This window comes from Propithecus coquereli, unplaced genomic scaffold, assembly GCF_000956105.1.
Source record: "Propithecus coquereli isolate 6110/MARCELLA unplaced genomic scaffold, Pcoq_1.0 Scaffold347, whole genome shotgun sequence".
Classification (NCBI taxonomy): Eukaryota; Metazoa; Chordata; class Mammalia; order Primates; family Indriidae; genus Propithecus; species Propithecus coquereli.
This window is the reverse complement of record NW_012149141.1, coordinates 1,081,213-1,102,630: the sequence shown is the minus strand read 5'-3', so window position 1 is coordinate 1,102,630 and position 21,418 is coordinate 1,081,213.

Sequence of the window (21,418 nt, the reverse complement as noted above, 5' to 3'; positions counted from 1 at the left end):
CTGTGAGCTAGGTTGACGCCACAACACTCTAGCCCAGGCAACAGCGTGAGACTCTGTCAAAGAAAAGAAAAGAAAATTATAAAAAATTATAAAAGAAAGAAAATAAAAAGGTTTAAGAAAACAAGTACATGTCAGTGTTGAAAAAAATTACAAACTTCAAACACCCAGTAAATTCTTGAATTATTACCTAGTGATTGCTTAACCTCTCTTCATTTGAACCAAGATAGAATTTACCTCCTGAGGAAATTAGTAACAGTTTTCTTCAATCTGAAAAGTTCTTCCTAAAATTGAAATGGATTCTCTTTTAAAGAAGCTGCATCTATTTGTCCTACAGAAAAACTCAAAGCTCTCAGACATATGGTAGCCCTTCAAAATCTTAAAAAGAGCTGCATTGTTTGCACTGAGTTTGATTTTGATTATGGTAAATACTGTACTCTTGGTTATTTTTCTTCATATGTAATGCTTTTGTGCTTTTTCCCCATCCTACATAGTTCTTCTGGAAACACATTCCAATGTTACTAATTTTTTTCTTAAACTGATTGTAGTGTTCTAAGTGTGATATAAATAGCATAGAGAGGCAATGGTTGCCAAGGGTTAAGGATAGGGAGTAGGGAAAAGGAAGTAGGTACAGTTATTAAGGGACATGAAAACTAAGATCTTTGTGGTTGTGGACTTGTTTTATAGCTTGACTGTATCAATGTCAATATCTTGGTTGCAATACTATAGTATAATTTTGTGAGATGTTATGATCTGGATAAACTGAGTAAAGGCTATTCCTATATTATTTATTAAAATTACATGTCAATCTATAATTATCTAAAAAGAAAATTTTAATTAAAATGAAAGCGAGACAGGGAGGCAGAGTGGATGAGACTGCCTCCACTTCTATGCTGTCACAAAAGGCTGGACTTACTAATATAAAACAAAACAAAGCAAACCAAACCCCAAACCCCCATATTCCAGCTCTGGCTGGGTCACTGCTGGATGTGTGTAAATCAGCTGAAGTGGTGTATGCCTTGGCTACTAATTGCACATCAAAGAAAAATCAGTAGATGAACTCCAGCATCTGAATGTTGGGAGAAGTATGTAAATGTATTAATTGCATTGTCCTCACTTTGGCTCTCCAAAATTATGTGCAAACACTCCAAAAACCTTGGAGTCCTCTTTTTCTTCTTTCTTTTACAGTCCATGCCCAATCTGTCAGCAAATTCTGTTATCTCTGCCTTCAAAATTTATCCAAAATCCAACCACTTCTTCATCAATTTCACTGCTACCACCCATCTCTTACCTGGATTATTCTAATATCCTCATAAATGGTTTCTACAGTCTCCCTGTTCCTCTACAGCGTTCCCCAACCTTTTTGGCACCAGGGACCAGAAGATAATTTTTCCATGGTTGGGGCGGAGGCAGGGTGGGGGAGGCAGACACCAGGTTGTGATGATGGCAATGGGGAACAGCTATAAATACAGATGAAGCTTCCCTCACTCACCACTGCTCCCCTCCTGCTCTGAATCCCCCTACCCACTACCATCCCCCACCCCACCCTGTTTCCTAAGTTCCATAGAAGGCAATTTTTCCAAGGATGGTGGGAGCAGGGAGGGGCAGGAGCAGGGGAGAGCAGAGCTCTGAGGTCCAGTCCCTAACATGCCATGGGCTGGGTTGGGGACCACAACAGTCTACAGTATATTTTCAACATAACAGCCAGAGTGATCCTTTAAAACATAAGTCAGATCATGACATTCTTTTCTTAAGAAACCTTTGATGGCTTCCAAGCACAAACATAATTATGGCAGAAGTAACAATTCTTGCCAGCATTTCCCAAGTCCTGCATAATCTAACTCCTCTCTATCTTGTATGACTTTATGTCTTTTTCCCTCTCCCCCTTTATCCTTCAGCTTCGGCCTCACCAATCTTTTTGGGATTATTTAAATATGCCCATCAAATCCCTGCCTCAGGGCCTTTGCACTGGCTGTTTCCTTTACATTGGCTGCCTTTCCATAAGTTGGCCACATGACTAATTCACACACCACCAGTAGGTGTTAGCTTGAATGCCGGGAGTTCGCGACTCTCCCAACAGGTCGGGTCCCAGGAAGGAACGTTTCGCAAGAGACTGGAAATAAAGAAGGCAGAGACAAAGTAAAGATGGGGAAATCAGGGGTCCTCCAGCATTCCCGTGAGCCAGGAGTTATGAGTGGAGTCCCACATCGGTATTTGTTCTTTCAGCAGCCAATTATCATCAGTCACTGATTTACATGTACATATGATGAGTTTAAGTTTCAAGATCTCCCAAAGTAACAATAAACTAGCTAAGTATACACAAATTAAAGATAAAATCATGAGTCATCAGTAGGGCATGTAATCCAAATGGGAACAAAGAGACCACGTACTTCTCTCTATTATATCTAGTTCCTCATTTACTGAGACATGAACTCAGGAGAGAGATAGGAACATTGCCTCAGGCTTAGAATAGCAAACTGCTCTTATCTGCTGGTCTGACATCCTTTGATCATTCTCTCTGTCCTCAGATTACAAGTCCAGGTCATTTGCAGACATCCAGGCTGTAGCCCTCAGGCTTCAAGGCGGAGTCCATTTGCAGACATACCTGATCGGTGGAATGTCCCCCTCAAGGTCGAGCAGCTTTTGCTTAGTGTACCGACAAGACCACAGGTTGCTCTTTGGCAAAGTCCTGTCCCACTCCTGGGGTTCTCATGTCTCGACTCTAACCCTCAACATTTGAATGTCACCTTTCCACAAGCTCCCTGTTCCTCTCCCTGCTCATTTTTTTTTTCCTGTAGAACTTCACACTATCCACATATTATTTATCTTATTTTTTAGTCTCACCATTAAATTTGTTTTTCTTTTTTCATGAGCACCAAGAATATTGCCTAGCACATAGGAGACACGCCATAACTATTTACTGAAAAAAACTAAATGAATAAATAATTGAGATGAATGGATAAGGCAGTTCCATAATATTTAGGTTATTAAGTATGAAATGCCTGATTTCCTTAAGTACTAAGTTTGGCAGTTGATATCACTGACATTTTACTTTGACATTTCTTGTTTTGTTTTTATTGTGAAGGTACACCCTCAGTCTTTTAATCGCATGGCTTGGCTTGTGATTATCTTTCAAATTTTTTTAGAGCAATTTTTGTGAAACCATGGATAAGTCAAAAATTCGAGTTATTTTCAAATATGAGTTCCATCGTGGAACCAATGCTGTGCAGACAGCTCACAATATCAATGAAGTGCTTTTGAAGGATGTGGCTGATGAACTCATGGTTTGTCGATAGTGGAAGCAAATCCGTCTCAACCTATGCATGAATTAGCAGCAAGGTTTAACGTTACTATTCCAACAACATTGGACTATTTGAAACAAATGGGAAAGGTAAAGAAGGTGGATAGATGGGTTCCACGTGAATTAAACAAGCTTCAGAAGAGAAGTCATCTCGAAGCTTGCCTTTCTTTGCTGTCACGACATAAAAGTGCACCATTTCTACACCATATCATTACATGTGATGGAAAATAGATTCTTTTTGATAATCACAAGTGTTTGACACAATGGTTGCAGAAAGATGAAGTGCCGAAACACAGTCCAAAACTGAATATTCATCAAAAAAAGCTAATGGTGTCTGTTTGGTGGTCCAGTGCTGGCATTAACCGCTACAGCTTCATGAAAGCTGGTCAGTCAATTGCAGGGGATGTCTACTGCAACCAACTGGATGAAATGATGAGGATGCTTGTGATTAAGCAGCCACGATTGGTCACTAGAGACAGGCCAATCCTCTTGCAAGACAACACTCTACCACATGTCACAAGAACAACGCTGCTCAAACTACAGAGGCTGGACTTGGAAACTCTCTGTCATCCACCATATTCACCAGATCTTGCACCAACTAACTATCACTTCTTCCAGGCTTTGGACCACTTCTTGCAAGGAAAAATATTCAATTCTCAACAAGCTGTGGAAAATACCTTTCATGATTTCGTCACCACTTGGTCTCCAGGCTTCTTCACTGCTGGCATAAACAAGCTACGGTTAAGATGGCAAAACTGTGTGGATAGTTTAGACACATACTTTTATTAATTGTACTGCTTCTTGTTTGAGATATAATAAACTAAACTTTTGATTTGAAATTGAATATTTATGGTTTAATGATCAAATATGGAAACATTATTTAGAAATTTTGATGAAATTCTCTTCCTTCAAGTCTAAGCCACAGACACCTTCTGGTCCTTTACACAATGTACAGCTCCTTCACCAAATTCATAAACTTCTCCATGTCACCCACTACTTCATTTTTTGTTCTAATTATTCTGTGTGGCTTGTCTTGTCAACTAAACTCGAAGCTCAAGAGTAAGGGCCACATTTTAGCCCTTTTTAATCCTGCGCTGTTACTGGCATACCAACTATACACAATTTATCATTTCCATTCTTGGATTTCGTGATCCCTCCTATATTGTTCTCACTTTGATGTATTTTGTATAATATATTTTAATCTTATGATGATTATATCTCTTTTTGAAATGTAATTGAATGTCAACAGCACTCTGGCTGCTCAAGGTTTCCCACTGAAATGATTGAATACAACCTTTCACCACCTACCCCACTAACAACACTCCCCTGTGGTAGAATCTGTCACCTTGTTCGTGCCATTAGTTAACCTGCTAGGTAAGGGCTGTCACCATGAATATGTAAGTCACGAATGAAAGAGATTTCAAGGGAAAGTTCATCATCAGGGAAGGAGAAAATGTTTTGCAGCTTACAGAAACAAAGAAAGGTTTGGATTAAATTCTCCTGGCCGTGGGGCTTTTACCACCTCAGAAATGCAGATTCGGAGAATTCATTTTAGAGCAAATCGGAAACTTATCTATTTATCTGACTGTTTCTATCCTTAAATGTCACTTTGAGTTTAAAGCTCTCGAATATTGTTTTATGTAGAGTCCTCAGAGATAACTTTGTATATTGCAAATTTGGTTTGTATAGCATTGAGTTTTAAGAAAAACACTAAGGCAGTAAAAAAAACTTTAGGGAATAAAAATTCGTAAAGGAGACTCTACTGATATAAAAAGGGGGCAGACAGGAAAAAACAAACCACATTTTTGCAAAACATAATAAAATACAGTAAGTGCTGGAGGGAAAACCAGCACTCATTTATTTATTTCGATTTCTTCATGTTATGTAGGAACTTCTTCCCCAAATAGTGAAATAAATTGCCCAAGGTCACAGCATGGTTAAGGACCCAGTACTCATCAAAAGCATAATAATGGTAACGATGATAATAATGTCCTCCACAGTGCTTCGCAAATCATTGAAAATAACTATTCTAATTTACATACCCATTTCCTTTAAAGCCATTATACATTACTATTTAGGTTCAAGGCTTATTCAACCCAGATGGAAAATTCATGCCCAATTTCTTAGCATGGGTTATTATTATTATTGTTGTTGTGGTGGTGGTAAGAACATTTAAAATGAGATCTACCTTCTTAACAAAATTTTAAGTGTATAATACAGTATTGTTAACTATAGGTATAGTGTTGTACAGCAGGTCTCTAGAACTTACTATTCATCTTGCATAAATGAAACTTTATACCTGTTGAATAGCAACTCCCCATGTTCCCTTGCCACCAGCTCTTGGCAACCACCATTCTGCCCCCTGCTTCTATGCTTTTGACTATTTTAGATCACACATATAAGTGGAATCATGCACTATTTGTCCCTCTGTGACTGGCTTATTTCACTTAGCATAGTATCTTCAGGGTTCATCCATGTTGTCACATAGGGCAGGATTTCCTTCTTTCTAGGCTGAATAATATTCCATGTAAGCATATACCACATTTTTTTTATTCATTCATCTGTTGGTGGATATTTAGGTTGTTTCCTTGTCTTGGTTGTTGTGAATAATGCTACAATAAGCATAAGAATGAAGATATCTCTTTGACATCCTGATTTCATGCCCTTTGTATATGTACTCAGAAGTGGGATTGTGGGATCATATGGTAGTTCTATTTTTAATTTTTTTTAGTAAACTCCATATTGTTTTCCTTAGCAACTTCACCATTTTATAGTCCCACCAACAGCATACACAGGTTCCAATTCCTCTACGTCCTTACCAACACTTGCAATCTTTTGGGGTTTTTTGACACCTCCTAAGACCACATTATGATTTTTATTTTCATTTCCATGATGATTAGTGATTTTGAACACCTTTTCATATGCCCATTGGCCATTTATATGCCTATCCAGAGCAAGTAGGCAGAGGAAACAAAAAAGAAAAGAAAAGGTATCAGTCAGAAAGGAAGAAGTAAATTATTTCTGTTTACAGATGGTGTGATCTTATATGTAGAAAGACTCCACCAAAAAACTTAGAACTAATAAACTAATTCAATAAAGTTGCAGGATAAAAAAAGGTCAACATACAAAAATCGTGTGCATTTGTATACACTAACAACAAACTATCCAAAAAAGAAATTAAGAAAACAATCCCACTTACAAGTATCAGGAAGGGTAAAATACTTAGGAATAAACTTAACTAAGGAGGCGAAAGACTCATATACTAAAAATTACAAAGCATTGATGAAATAAATTAAAGAAGACACAAATAAATAGAAAGATATCTCGTGTTCATGGATTAGAAGACTTAATAGTGTTAAAATGCCCATACCACCCAAAGTCATCTACAGATTCAATGTAATCCTTTCAAAATCTCAATGGCATGTTTTACAGAAAGAAAAAAATAATCCTAAAAGTCATTTAGCCTTAGCATTTTTTTGTTGTTAAACACGCCTGCCCCTAACATTGACAGGGTCCAGAGTAAGATTACAAGTAGAGGCATGTACCTAGATACTTAACTCTCACATGGCACACTGTGAAATAAATATATTTTCTCTTCCTATATTGAGAAATATATCCTCCCAAAGATCTGGAAGCTCAGGTTTGAATTTAGAATTCCCAGAGTCTGTGGAATTCTGAAGCAGAAAGTGGTAGCATGGGGAGAGTCATCCTTCAGCCTTGAACTTGGCTTGCTCACCTTTCTTTCACACACACAGCTCCGTTTCACTGCAAATGACTGCTCCTTTAATACTCTTCAGGTCTAGAGCTTGCCATACTGGCAGCATGGTTTGTCCTTAGAAGGAAAGACTCAGGGAGGAGCCCACACAGACTCTGTAAGTGGAATCAGGACCATCGAGGTAGAGAATTGTAGGTCTAGGTACCTAAAGCACGTACTCGAAGAAGGGTGCATAAACTCCATATAGACACATCCCCCTGGCCCCATGAACTCTTCACCCTAAGGAGCACCAAAGGTGGGCCCTCTAAAGCAAGGGGCCCAGGGGCCCCTCTTGCAAAAGCCTGAAGTATTATAGAACATGATATACGTGTTTTGAAAAAAAACTGTTGTCTTCTGCAAAATAGCACATTAAAAGTAACAGCACTTATGGGAAAAAAATATGGTTAAGGATACTCTAAACCTATTCAACTTTATAACCAATTCAACTTAAAAAAAAAAAAAAACAAGAACAGAAATTAGTACTTTGGAAGAGAACTTGAATAGTTCAACAAGGCAGCTCAGGGTGACTGCTGGAGAGGCATTAGAAATGAACATGAAACAATAAAATGCACATGCTGTCTTGTGGGCACTGAGACAATGCATGTGGAAAAAACTGTGAGCCAGCGGGACTGCTATTAAGGTGGGCACAGGAGGAAACGCAACCTGCCACAAGACAAGAGCTCTGCAGGTTAGAGTGCACCTCTCTGGGGAGGGAGTTTGTTGCAGGATTTACTTTTAATTTTCTTAAAAATGGAGTTCAAAAGTCTCCTGCATACACAGCAGATAAACTAAAGTCTTTTCCTTTTCTGCTAAAGGTTATACTTCTACTCCCATCATCCCATCTTCCCTTGCATAAGACGAAGCACATGTGACTCCAACGTTACTTTCATGTTCAACGGACATCGTGTCCTATTTACAACTGCATGGAAACTAATTAGTGTTACAGAAGCACATGCAATAACAGAACAGACTCTGTAGCTTATTTGCCTTTGTTATAAAAATAATAATTTCATTGATAATGACTGAAAGAATAAAACACAATCTGTTGCCTAGTTGAAAAATATGGGTTTCCAGCACACAAATAGATGCCACATTAATTCCTATTCCTTATTCAAGGGCCAGTTCAATTGTCACTCGTTTGCTGCAGGCTTTCTTTCCTGTTACAAGTTTAAGGTGATCTTGAGCTTTAAAGTCTGCTCCTGAAACCTTTTTACATCCTCTCCCTACATAATACCAATACATAAGTTATTTATACGGTTGTATTATCTCCTTGAGGGCAAAGTTTAGGTTGCATCTTTTCATAGACCATTGTACCTCCTCCAGGCATGGCTATCAGAGGTGTTCAATAAATGCTTAAGCAAATAAATAAAACCTGGGATCTGGAAGCCATGATTCTCTGCTGAAACTCAGTCTCGAATGATGAAAATTAAACGGTAATTCTTGCCTTCATTATCCACCAACTCTGTAACTTCCCCTGAGAGGCCAAATGAGGCTGTAGAAAAACAGACAATAATATTAGAACACAATAATAATCATTATAGCATTTTTAGAAAATCAGGCATGAAAATAAGTGCCTAATGTACATTAGCTCGGTCAATAACTATCCTAGAAGTAAATGGCGGTACCCCTGCTTTATAAATTAAGGAGCTGACGCTCAGAGAGGTTAAATAATTTGTCCAAGATGGCATATTCAGTGGAAGTGATGGACCTCACTTGTACTTACGCTGAATTTCAATTCCCTCATCTATAAAATTAAGTCAAATATTTTCCCCAAAGACCTCACAGAATCATTGGGAGGTTGAAGGGAGCTCCAAACAGCCCAAGAAAATATTAATTTCTTACATTTGCAAGGAACATTAGAAGTTTTTAAAGTGCTTTCACATGCATCATGTATTTAAAAAGCCCTAGGGTTCTGTGCAAATGTAAAGTATTATTAATTTCTTATGCTGCTTTTAATCCTTACATGTTGTAGGCACTACAAGATAATAGTATCAACAGCTCATACTAAACTATGCTAAGCTCGGTACTGAGAGCTTTACACTGATTGTCTTAATCTATAGTAAAAGAAAAGCAGAAGATAGTATTCTTAGTAACCCACTTTAAAGATAAGAAACTATATAGACATTAGGCAATTTGCATAATTCATTTTTAGTACATTAACAGGTCAGGATTTAAACTTATATCATTACTCTAAAATAAAATAATTTATTTCATATCAGAATTCATCCAAGATATCTTATGATTACAACATTGCGTGAAATCAGTGCACATGTAATTGTCACTGATGACAATAACCTACAAGGATGAAAAGTTGGGAAAGATGCTTAGACTTTGAATAACCTTTGTGTCTTCTAAAGCATCACACACACACGAGAAAATAACCTTGGCTGGATTCTCTTGAAAAATTTTGTATATGTCAATGATTTCCATTCAGGAATGTCCCAATTGGCCCAACAGTTATAATACGTAGAATTATATATTTGCAAGTAAAATATTTGTAAATAAAATCACATTGTGGATGTGCCAGGTAGGGCAGTTCATCTTTAAAGGAGCTCTAACATTAATAATTTTATAGAATAACAACTAAAATGTAAATTACTTTTCTAAGATGTACCATAAGTTAATATTTTTATGTATCAAACTTCCTCAATGATAATACATTACATTTTTTTTTTTTTTTTTGAGACAGAGTCTCACTGTGTTGCCTGGGCTAGAGTGCCGTGGTGTCATCCTAGCTCACAGCAACCTCAAACTCCTGGGCTCAAGCAATCCTCTTGCCTCAGCCTCCCGAGTAGCTGGGACTACAGGCATGCGCCACCATGCCTGGCTAATTTTTTCTATATATTTTTAGTTGTCTGATTAATTTCTTTCTAATTTTAGTAGAGATGGGGTCTCGCTCTTGCTCAGGCTGGTTTTGAACTCCTGAGCTCAAACAATCCGCCCGCCTCGGCCTCCCAGAGAGCTAGGATTACAGGCGTGAGCCACCGTGCCCGGCCTAATACATTACATTTTTTACTAATAGAATTTATTTTTAAAAAAACAGTTTTGGATTTACAGAAAAATCGAGCAGATAGTGCCGAGAGTTCCAGTATACCCTTCCTATTCAGTCTTTTGCCCATTTTTCTATTGGCCAACCTCTCTTTTTCCTATTGACTTTTAAGAGTTCTTTGTATATTCCACATGTGTACGATTTGGGAGGGAATATAGGTATGCTAATATACTTTTAAATTTGTGTTTCAATTGGGACTTCATCATTTAAAACTGTGACTTTTTTAAAAATATGGTTTTGCTGAAACACTCGGTTTAGACACCAGGACAGTAGTCCACTCAAGGTACCACCAAGGGGAAGGCCCACACAGTATGTCTTGGTTGAATGATGATTAAAAGAATTCTCCTGACTTTCCAGTGTAGACCTTTGTTATTAACTACAACTTGGTCATGCAGGAGCATAGAGTGGTAGCTCATGTCCCCTTCTCTGCTAAAACAGGGAAGTTGGAGAGGAAGGGATATTTAATTTGAAATTGGCAGCATGGTTGAATTCTCCATATTGTCTATCTTCTCTATGTGCCTTTTAAAGTACTTTGTACTGGAATGCACTGTACTCATTGCTGCTGCGTGCACCAGAATCTCTGATGATCCTCAGGTTGGTTCCTAACCATCTTTTAAAAGCCCACACAAAGAAACCAATGCATCACTAATTTTAATGGTGGAAAAGCAGGCAGTGGGGCTTCTAGGTTCTCAGATTCTTTAGGGAATAGCCTAATCATCTCAAATACTCTCAAATTCTTCCTTTTCTCCATGTTATTATCAGAAAGCTGTAAATCAAACACAATAATTATAATTAGTTGTGGAAAAATGTATTTTCCACTCTCTTCTGAAATCTACTCCCATCTCCAGGTAAAACGTGTAAATATGTATCTTTGAGACTTTCTGTCTCTATACGGTCTTGACATTAATTAACCCTTACAGTTCATGCTGGTAGAGGATTCCATTATCAATTTTTTCAAAATGTAGCTAGGAGACTGGGAAGAAATGGAAATTGAAAAATCAGTTAAAATGACAAATCTAAAATAAATACGCATGAATACTTAAGACCAAACCTATCTAGGATTAGTAATATATTTGGCTTTTTATAAGTCAGATATACAGAAAGGATAAGACTTCTCATTTATTTGTTGCTGTAGTTTCACAATGACATGAGCAGTTATATGCATTGGATAAAGTAATATTGGGCCATTATAAGTTAAGACTGAGTAACCATTTTCATCTCTTTTGCATAGACTAGACATTGCTTTTGGAAAAAGAAAAAAAAACGAAAGGCTAAGAGATCAGATAATGCACAGGAAATATTTTATTAAGCATTTTGCTGACTTGCAAATAAATCTTATACCAATAATAAAAACATTTGTTGGTGCATATAAATAGTTGAGTTTGAATTTGCCATTCATAAAAGTAAATCAGTGAGAGAGGGGTGACTTTTAACACATTAAACATGGGAACTTAGTTGAATTCTCCTTTTCAACATGTTGCCATTAAGTCTTAAGATCAATTAGAGTGAGTTTTGCAAGGAATATGACTGGTATCTTGAAGGAAGTGAGGCCCAAAGAATTTAGAGATAGATACCCTTCCTTACAAACTCCACAACAATAAGACTAGTAAACAATTACATAAATCTCTTAAAATGTTTTTGAAGTCTGACACATCCTATGGAGATCAACATCACTCCTGTGGTGATACTGATACTGTCTGTCAGCCGTGGCAAAGTGCCTTGCTTTCACCTTGATGAAAGGGAAACAAGATGATCAGATTGCAAAACCCATCAACTATGATATCTGATCATGTCTACACAGTTGATGGCCCTCCCTTTTCAGGAGAAATATGACAAACACTACCTCAGTCAAGTGATTAATGTCACATCACCAGTAATAAGTCAGGTTAATGGCATGTACCCTGAATTTGATGTGATGAGAATGGCTCTTTACATCTATGAACTTTCTTCCAAAAACCCATAGTCCCAGTTCAATCATGAGAAATTCATCAGACAAAGCCCAACAGAAAGACATGCTACAACACACCTGACTGGTACACCTCAAAACACTCAAAGTCATTAAAATCTTGGCTGTCCCAGCTAAAAGGAGCCCTGGGAGATATGACAACAACATGTAATGTGGTAACCAGATGGGATTCCAGAACAGAAAAAGGATATTAGGTAAAAAAAAAAAAAAAAACAAGGAAATCCAAATAAAGTATGGAATTTAGTTGATAATATCACATCATCAACACTGATTTATTAATTGTGACAAATATACCATACTAATGTAAGATATTAATAATAGGGGAAGGATATGAGGTATATGGCGAATTTCGATTATCTTTGCAACTTTTCTGTAAATTTAAATGTATTCTAAAATTAAAATGCCTATTTTTAAAAAAAAACTCTACAATGTTGGACCAGAAAGTTTCAAACATTTTTTTAGTTTGGAAAAGCAAATCAGAAAGAAGTAAAGTTATTTATCTACTAATTAATCAATACATCAATTCATTAGTTTACTTGTTCATTCACTGATACCTTTAATTATTCAACAAATATTTTTTTGTGTCTACTTTGTAGCAGTATAGCACTATATCGTAAGGACTCCACAGCTCAATAACGGGTGTCTTCTCTATCTGGTGGCTGGCATACCCCTGAGAAGATGTTGTATACTACATTGGGTGGTTCAAAATTCTAGCACAGTGCAGTAGACTGGTACCATTTGGTGGAATCCAGAAAAGAAAGGAGAGAAATATTGAAGGGGAGGTAGCTACTCAAAGATTATTGTGAGTGGAGAATTTCTCATAGTTAGATTCTGATTATGGATTATATTGTACAGATTGGTCTATTGAAAATGGTTTTGATTGTTTTATTTTTTGACTATGTGGTTTTCAAAGGCACTGTGGTGTTACTCAGAGTTTGCGATAACTACCTATTATTGGTTGACTATGACATTACCATTTTCTGATAGTGGCAAGTAATTAGGTCACTTTAGGGAATTCACCTCTTTTGGCCTGCAACATAACTCAAAAAAAGTAGATCTCATATTCGAAGTCCCATACATTAGAAGAAATGATTAAATTATTCTTTTGGTCATTTTGCCTTCTACCAGGAGTACACTCTGGTCATCAAACTCATTTTCCACTGTAAAATATATTGAATACAAAAAATGAAGTTCTTGATGCATTTAGGCACTCATTCTTTTTGTAGTGACCACTGCACTGTTGAGGAAGGCTGACTAGAAATATACTCTCAACTTGATGATCTAATAGCTGTCCCCCAAGCCTGCAGGAATAACACATAGCATAAATCTGTATTTTCTGAAAATATCACATTGTGTTCTTGAGGTCATCAGCATGGAAATGATCTCCAGTGTAAAATCTATATGAGATGTATGGGACTCTCTACATGGAATATTGGATTATTGCACTCTGTAGCTTTGAAAACCATCTTTCTTGGATGGCAGCAGAAAGCTTCAATATACTTGCATGAATTATAAATGACACCCAGTACTCTTGTTAAAGCAGCTACAGGATGCTTTTCTAAGACGCTTCAGCCTCTGGATGCTATTATGCATCTGTTACACCAAAGATTTGCCTTTGGAAATACTTCAGTATCCTAGACATTTTTTAGTAAATTGAACATAATACTCAAAGACCGATCTTTTCTTTCTGTTTTTGTTTTTTTCTTTTAATTCTCAGAGTGCTATAGACATATATTTAACGTGAAAATGAAGTCATGGCTTTTAAACAATTAGCCCCAAAGAGAAATTGATTGCAAAGAAAGACTGTCTGTGAAGGGGTAGGAGACAAAACTAACATTGATTTTGGAGGATAGCTTCTTAATCGTTCAGACTTTTAGGTGCCTTTACTGTCAGTAGGGCAATGGAGGAAAACACAGATCAGAGGCCCCAAATCAACACATTCCTTTTCAAAGAGACACTGCTGGCTTCATTCACATTCTTTTACATACCTTGTTTTGATGTTCCTTCTAAACACTGCACACATTTCCAGGCTGGGCACTTATACCATGAGCTCTTACCAGGTCAGCAATTTTCTTTAGTGACAGATTAAATAAATAAATAAATACTCAGTTGGATTTTACAAAAGTACCTGACATTTAAAAGCCAATGGAACACAGTCAGACTTCTTCAGTATTCAAAGGGAAGATCATTCAACAAAATGGGGATTTTATATTGCTAGTTCACTTCCTTTTTTACACTAGCAAAAAGTAATTTTTAATAGCTTAAAGTGATTTTCTAATGAATTATAAATTGATAAAATCTAGAGTCTAGAAAGAAAGGAACCAAATAAATGTGTATGATATTGGATCATGTAGATTTACAATTTTTTTCTGACAAGATAAAACATTAACAGAGAGTGCACTAGGTTCACAGTCCTACCATCTTATACTGTTTTGAAAGGAAATTATAGAATGAAACTGGACCTTGGAAGGATGCGGAGGCAAGATCACTGGGCAATGAGTCCAGAGGACCAGAGAAATTTTAGTCTCTTCTCTGGGGTTATCTAGTTGTGTGACTGAGGGTGAGATACTCAGTTTATTGAACTTCAGAATTCTCATTTGTTATAAGTTTTTTACAGACTTATTGTGAATGATTTAATTTTAGAATAATGGCGTTGAAAGGGACCTGACTATCATTTCAGAATCACTAAGCCTTACTAAGGATCGAGAACTTTGTGCATTAGTATCAAAAATATATGAAAGTGATTTCAAAAAGAATAAAAAGTGAGTGCTCTAAAAATGTAATGTATTAACTTGTAGTTTCAGCTCTAACATGGAAAGTTCTGGGTAGTCACATTCCAACCACTCCTGCCCTTACAACAATAACAACAAAAAGCTGAAAAAATTGAAGAATCAATGACTTTTCTTAGACCCATCTGAGAACTGAGGTTCCAAAGTGAACCTGCCGTCTTGACATCTGGATAACTTTATTAGTACAGAAAACTACCAAATCACAAAGATAAATAATAAGAAAGGAAGAAAGGAACAATGGACAACAAAATAATCAGAAAACAATTATCAAAATGACAGGAGCAAGTGCTCACCTATCAATAACAACTTTGAATGTAAATCACTTAAATTTACCAATTAAAACATATAGACTGGCTAAATGGGTTAATAACAAAAAACCCTACAACTATATACTGCCTATAAGAAACTCACTTCATCTATAAAGACACACATACACTGAAAGTGAAGGAATGGAAAAGGATTTCTGCAAAAACAGAAACCCAAAACATAAAGAGTAACTATGCTTACATCAGACAAAATAGACTTTAAGTCAAAAAACATAAAAAGAGACAAAGAAGGTAATTACATAATGATAAAGGGATAAATTCAACAAGAGGATATAACAACTATAAATATATATACACTTAACATCAGAGCACCCAAATATATAAAGCTAATATAAAGAGAAAGAACCAAATACCATAATAGTTAGAGATCTTCAATACCCCTCTTTTAGCATTGGACAGATCAGGCAGATGGAAAATCAACAAAGAAACATCAGACTTAAACTAAACTATAGACAAAATGGATATAAGAGACACTTACAGAACTGTATATGAAAATTAAACAATATGCTCCTAAATGACCATTGGATCGATGAAGAAATTAAGAAAGAAATAAAAATATTTCTTGAAACAACTAAAAATAGAAACACAACATGTCAAACCATATTGAATACAGCAAAAGCAGTACTAAGAAAAAAGTTTTTAACAATAAATGCCTACATCGAAAACATAGAAAGATTTCAAAAAAAAACACAAAGATTTACCTCAAGGAACTAGAAAAATAACAACAAACCAAACCCAAAATTAGCAGAAAGAAAGAAATCATAGAGATCAGAGCACAATTAAAAGTAGAGTCCAAAACATAAAAGATTAACATATTGAAAGCTGTTTTTTTGAAAAGATAAACGAAATTGACAAACCATTAGCTAGACTAAAAAAAAGGAAAAGAGAACGCTGAAATAAATTAAATCAGAAACCAGAAAGGAGACATTACAACTGGCACCACACAAATACAAAAGATGACTAAAGACTATTATGAACAACTATATGACAATAAATTGAAAAACCTAGAAGAAAATGGATAAATTTCTGGACACATATTACCTACCAATATTGGCCCAGAAAGAAATACAAAATCGGAACAGACCAATAATGAGAAATGAGATTAAATCATTAATAAAAAGTCTCCCGGCCGGGCGCGGTGGCTCACGCCTGTAATCCTAGCACTCTGGGAGGCCGAGGCGGGCGGATTGTTTGAGCTCAGGAGTTGGAGACCAGCCTGAGCAAGAGCGAGACTCCGTCTCTACTAAAAAAAAAATAGAAAGAAATTATCTGGACAACTAAAAATATATAGAAAAAATTAGCCAGGCATGGTGGCACATGCTTGTAGTCCCAGCTACTCGGGAGACTGAGGCAGTAGGATCGCTTGAGCCCAGGAGTCTGAGGTTGCTGTGAGCTAGGCTAACGCCACGGCACTCACTCTAGCCAAGGCAACAGAGTGAGACTCTGTCTCAAATAAAAAAAAAAAAAAAAAGTCTCCCAACAAAGAAAAACCCAGGTCTGAATGGCTTTCTGCTGAATTCCATCAAAATTCTAAAGAAGAAGTAATACCAATTCTCAAAATATTCCAAAAAATCAAAAAGGAGGGATGCCTTCCTCTAATGCCTTCTTCAGTAAATAGTGGTGGAAAATCTGGATATCCATATGCAGAAGAATGAAACTAGACCCCTATCTCTCACCCTACACAAAAATAAACTCAAAATGGATTAAAGACTTAAATGTAAGACCCAAAACTACAAAACTACTAGAAGAAATTATACGGGAAAGACTTCAGGACATTGGTCTAGGCAAAGCTTTTATGGCTAAGACTTCAAAACCACAGGTGACAAAAATAAAAATAGACAAATTGGGACTATATCAAACTAAAAAGCACAGCACAAGAAATAATCAACAGAATGAAGAAAAAATCACTAGAACTGAATAAAATATTTGCAAACTATTAATATGACAAGGAATATCAAGAATATACAAGGAACTGAAACAACTCAACTATGAAAAAACACATAATCTGATTTAAACATGGGGAAAAGATCTTAATAGATATTTCTCAAAAGAAGACCTACAAATGGCCAAAAAGTATATGAAAAAATGCTCAACATCACTGATCATCAGAGAAGTGCAAATCAAAACCACAATGAGACATCATCTCACCCCAGTTGGAGTGGCTATTATCAAAAAGAGAAAAAAATAACAAATATCGGCAAGGATGTGGAGAAAAGGGAACTCATATGAGAGATACCTGCACCCCCATGTTTATTGCAGTATTATTCACAATAGCCAAGATACGAAATCAACCTAAATGTTCCTCAACAAATTAATGGATAAAAGAAAATGTGATACACACACATACACACACACACACACACACACACACACACACACAATCAAATACTATTCTAACATAAAAAAGAATGAAGTCCTGTCAGTCATGTCAACACGGATGATCCTGGAGGCCATTAAGTTAAGTAAAATAAGTCAGGAACAGAAAGATAAATACCACATGTTCTCATTCATGTGGAAGCTAAAAAATAAACTGAGCTCATAGAAGTAGGGAGTAGAATTGTGATTATTAGAGGATGGGATGAGTAGGGGAAAGGGAAGGATAGGAAAAATTTGGTTAACAGATGCAAAATTACAGCTAGATGGGAGGAATAAGTTCTAGTGTTCTATAGTACTGTAGGGAAAACATGGTTAACAATAATTTATTGTATATTTTCACAAAGCTAGAAGAGAGGATTTTGAATGTTCACAACACAAAGAAATGACGAATGTTTGAGGTGATGGATATGCTGACTACCCTGATTTGATCATTACACATTGCATACACGTATAAAATATCACTCTGCGTCCCATGAAATGTACAGTTATTATGTCAATTAAAAATAAAAGGGAGAAAAAAAGAAGTCAGATGCAATAGAGTACATATTGTATGATTACATTGGTACAAAGTACAAGAAGAGGAAAAACTAATATATGCTGTCAGAATTCAAGATAGCAGTTATCTTCAGGGAAAAGCTAAAAGGAGGCAAGAGTCAGTGGTATGGGAGAGCTGTAAACTTTGATTTCTTAACCTGAGTGTTGGCTACATGGTTGTGTTCAGTTTGTTAAAATCATCACAAATCATCAACCTATACACTTATGACTTATTAATATATGTAATACTACAATAAAAAGTTGAAATAATTGACTCTTAAAACTGAAATGCACAGTGTTTGTTCTCAGGAAGAGCTCTGTACTGGTACCCAAATGATGCCTTTAGTAATCGCTCTCTCTGCTTCTCTGCCCTGCTTTCTTCTTCACTGGTTACTGCCTTGGACAGGCTCTTCCTGTATGGTGTTAAAATGTTCACTAGCAGCCCCAGGCTCACATGCTGTCCAATTCTTACTCGAGTTCAAGGAAGTGAGTCTCACTGGATCAAACTGAGACACATATCTATTCCTATACAAAGTAGTATTGGCAGGGTGTTAAAATTCACTAACAGGTGAGGTCATGTGCCCATCCCAGAGCCATTATATCATCATCATCATCTTCTTCATTGTCATCATCATCATCATGTGTCTCAGTTCTGTTGGTTGACTACACTCTGCTAAGCTGTTCTCACCCAGGATCTTACAATGCAGTTGTATTCAGTTGGTGGCTAAGCTGGACTCATCTTGAAGGCTTCCCCTGCATGTATCTGTGAGGAAAGACAGCTTGGGAAGCTGGGGCTCCCTGGGCATCTCCTTCTGTCTCTTCTGTAGTCTTTCCTCATGACCTCTCTAGCATGGTAACTTCAGGGTAGCTAGACACGTGGGCTCCAAGAGCCAAGCAGAAGCCATGTCATCTTTTACAGCCTAGCTCATGGTTTGGCAAACTGCAACTTGTAGATCAAATCTGACTCTTTCACCTAATTTCATAAATAAAGTTTCATCTGAAAATGGCAAAGCCCATTTGTGTATTATCTGTGGTTGCTACATGGTACAATGGCAGAGCTGCATAGTTGTGACAAAGGCCATATGGGTATGACCTACGAAGCCAAAAATATTTACAATATGGCCCTTTACAGAAAAAATGTGCTGACCTCTAACCTCCCCTCAAATGTCAGGCAGTACCATTTCTGCTGCATTCTATTTATTAAAAATAAGTCACTAAGACCAGCTCATACCCAAGGCAAGAAGAATTTGTGGATAGGCTCTAAGGCACTGCAGAGGTAGAGTCACCTAATATATATGCACTGAAAGGAAAAGGAGGGTTTTATTGGCTGAAGAAGCCTCAAAGATATTAAACAGACTAAAACAGAGAAACCAATCTGAGGTGGGACAGCATGTTTCTAATTCTCTGGGCAGGTTAACTGAGTTGAGAAGGTTTAGATGGTGCATTCCTTCTCTGAGTTAGTTAACACCATTGTCCCCACCAGGGCGGTAAAGGCAGAACTTGTTGCCCTCCAAAATTATACCTATTGCTCGTGGGCACTTATGTTGAAGTCATTCTGACAACTTTTACAATGCTCTAATTGAACTGCCTGAGCACAGAAGAATTGCTTCTTGCTAAAGGAAAATAGCTGGGAGAATTACAAAAATGGCATATCAGGAAAAAAATGCAACATATTCTCAGGCTTTTGAAATGTCAGACTTCTGGGCACCAATTTATCTGACTTACATTACAGGGCTACAAACAGTCAGCAACTCTTATTTGGCCATTTTTCACAATAAAAAAAACATTTCTAAGTGCCATTTTAGCTCAATAATGATTGTACAGATCTACTTATTTTTCATTTATATGTGTATAAGTTGGGGGGAGGGGTGGTTCCTTAAGTAATACCTTGCCTTTGGCAATGTTTGGCAACAGAGGAGAATGCATTATATTAATCAGATTGGACCACTTGCTTAGTGAACAGAATGTAATTTGGATTTTAACAAAAAACAACACACTCAAAATCCACATGGAAAATTAAGCAGTCACTGTGTTCTTCCTACAGGAATATGTCACTGACATCATCTCTTCAGCGGCAGGGTAACAGAGAAGGCTGAAGGCCATTATTATAATCACGAAGAGCTTTCTTTTCATTGTATGATGCCCAGAGAAGCAACTTAAAAGGTGGGTTGGAAGTGGAGGGGCCGGTAGAGGGTGGCCACCAATGCGAGACAATAGCAGACCCCTTCTGACTGGCCGTACTTCTCACATTAGTGTATGTGCTCATAGCCTCTTAAGAGAGAAATAATGGCCGGCAGAGACTTTATGAAACACAGGCCAGATGTTGATGGAAATGATATTTTTGTCATCTATATTTCACGTGCTGGTGTGGACAGGAGATTTTTTTAAAGTGGGGAGGCGTTTTCCTCAACAAGTAGATCACCTAATAAGAGAGTTGGTCACATGCACAGCTCATTATAATCCAACCTGTACACTTATCACTTACAAATATATGTAACACTATAATAAAAAGTTATAATAAAATGTAAAGACGACCCATCACAGAGTAGGCACTCAACAAATACAGATTGGGTGAGAGCTAACATTTATGCAGGGCTTATACGTAGCAGACAATATGGTAAATGCTTGACATACATTCCACCCTCATGATCACTTTATTAGTTGCATGATATTATTATACTTATTTTAGAGGCAAGGAAATTAAGGCTTCGTGAAGCTGAGTATCTTGTTCAACATACTATAAATTTTCTTTTGGAACCTGATTTTTAAAATAAGAAAATCGGGTTCCAGAGCTTGTCCTCTTAATTACTATGTATTACAGCCAATGGATGGACGGATGATTAGACAGATGGATGGATAGACAGATGGCATAACCAAAATGCTGTGACGATGTAGGGGAAGGAGTAAGTAAATCTGACTAGAAGAGGTGACATTTGATCTGAGGCCTGAGGAAGGCACATGTGTCCAGGGGGAGGAGCTGGAGATGGACTTCCCAGGCTGGCAGGGGAGCGTGAGCAAAGACACCTGACGCCCACGTCTCCGTGAATCCAGAGGGTGACAAGCAGTCCTGCAGGACAGGACGTCCAGGGAAGCCACCCAGAGAAGAGGCTGCTGAGCAGAACTACATGAAGAAGTATCTGGAATGTCATGTTGAGCAGTTCGGGCTTTCCTCTGCAGGCAGTAGAAAGCCTTCAAAGACTTTTTTTAAATGATGGATAACATTTATTGAGGACTTAACTTGTGTAACCACCAAATGTTAAAATCCTCACGAGAACCTTGTTGAGGCAGGTGCTGTGATTATTCCTTTATTTTATAGGTAATGAAAC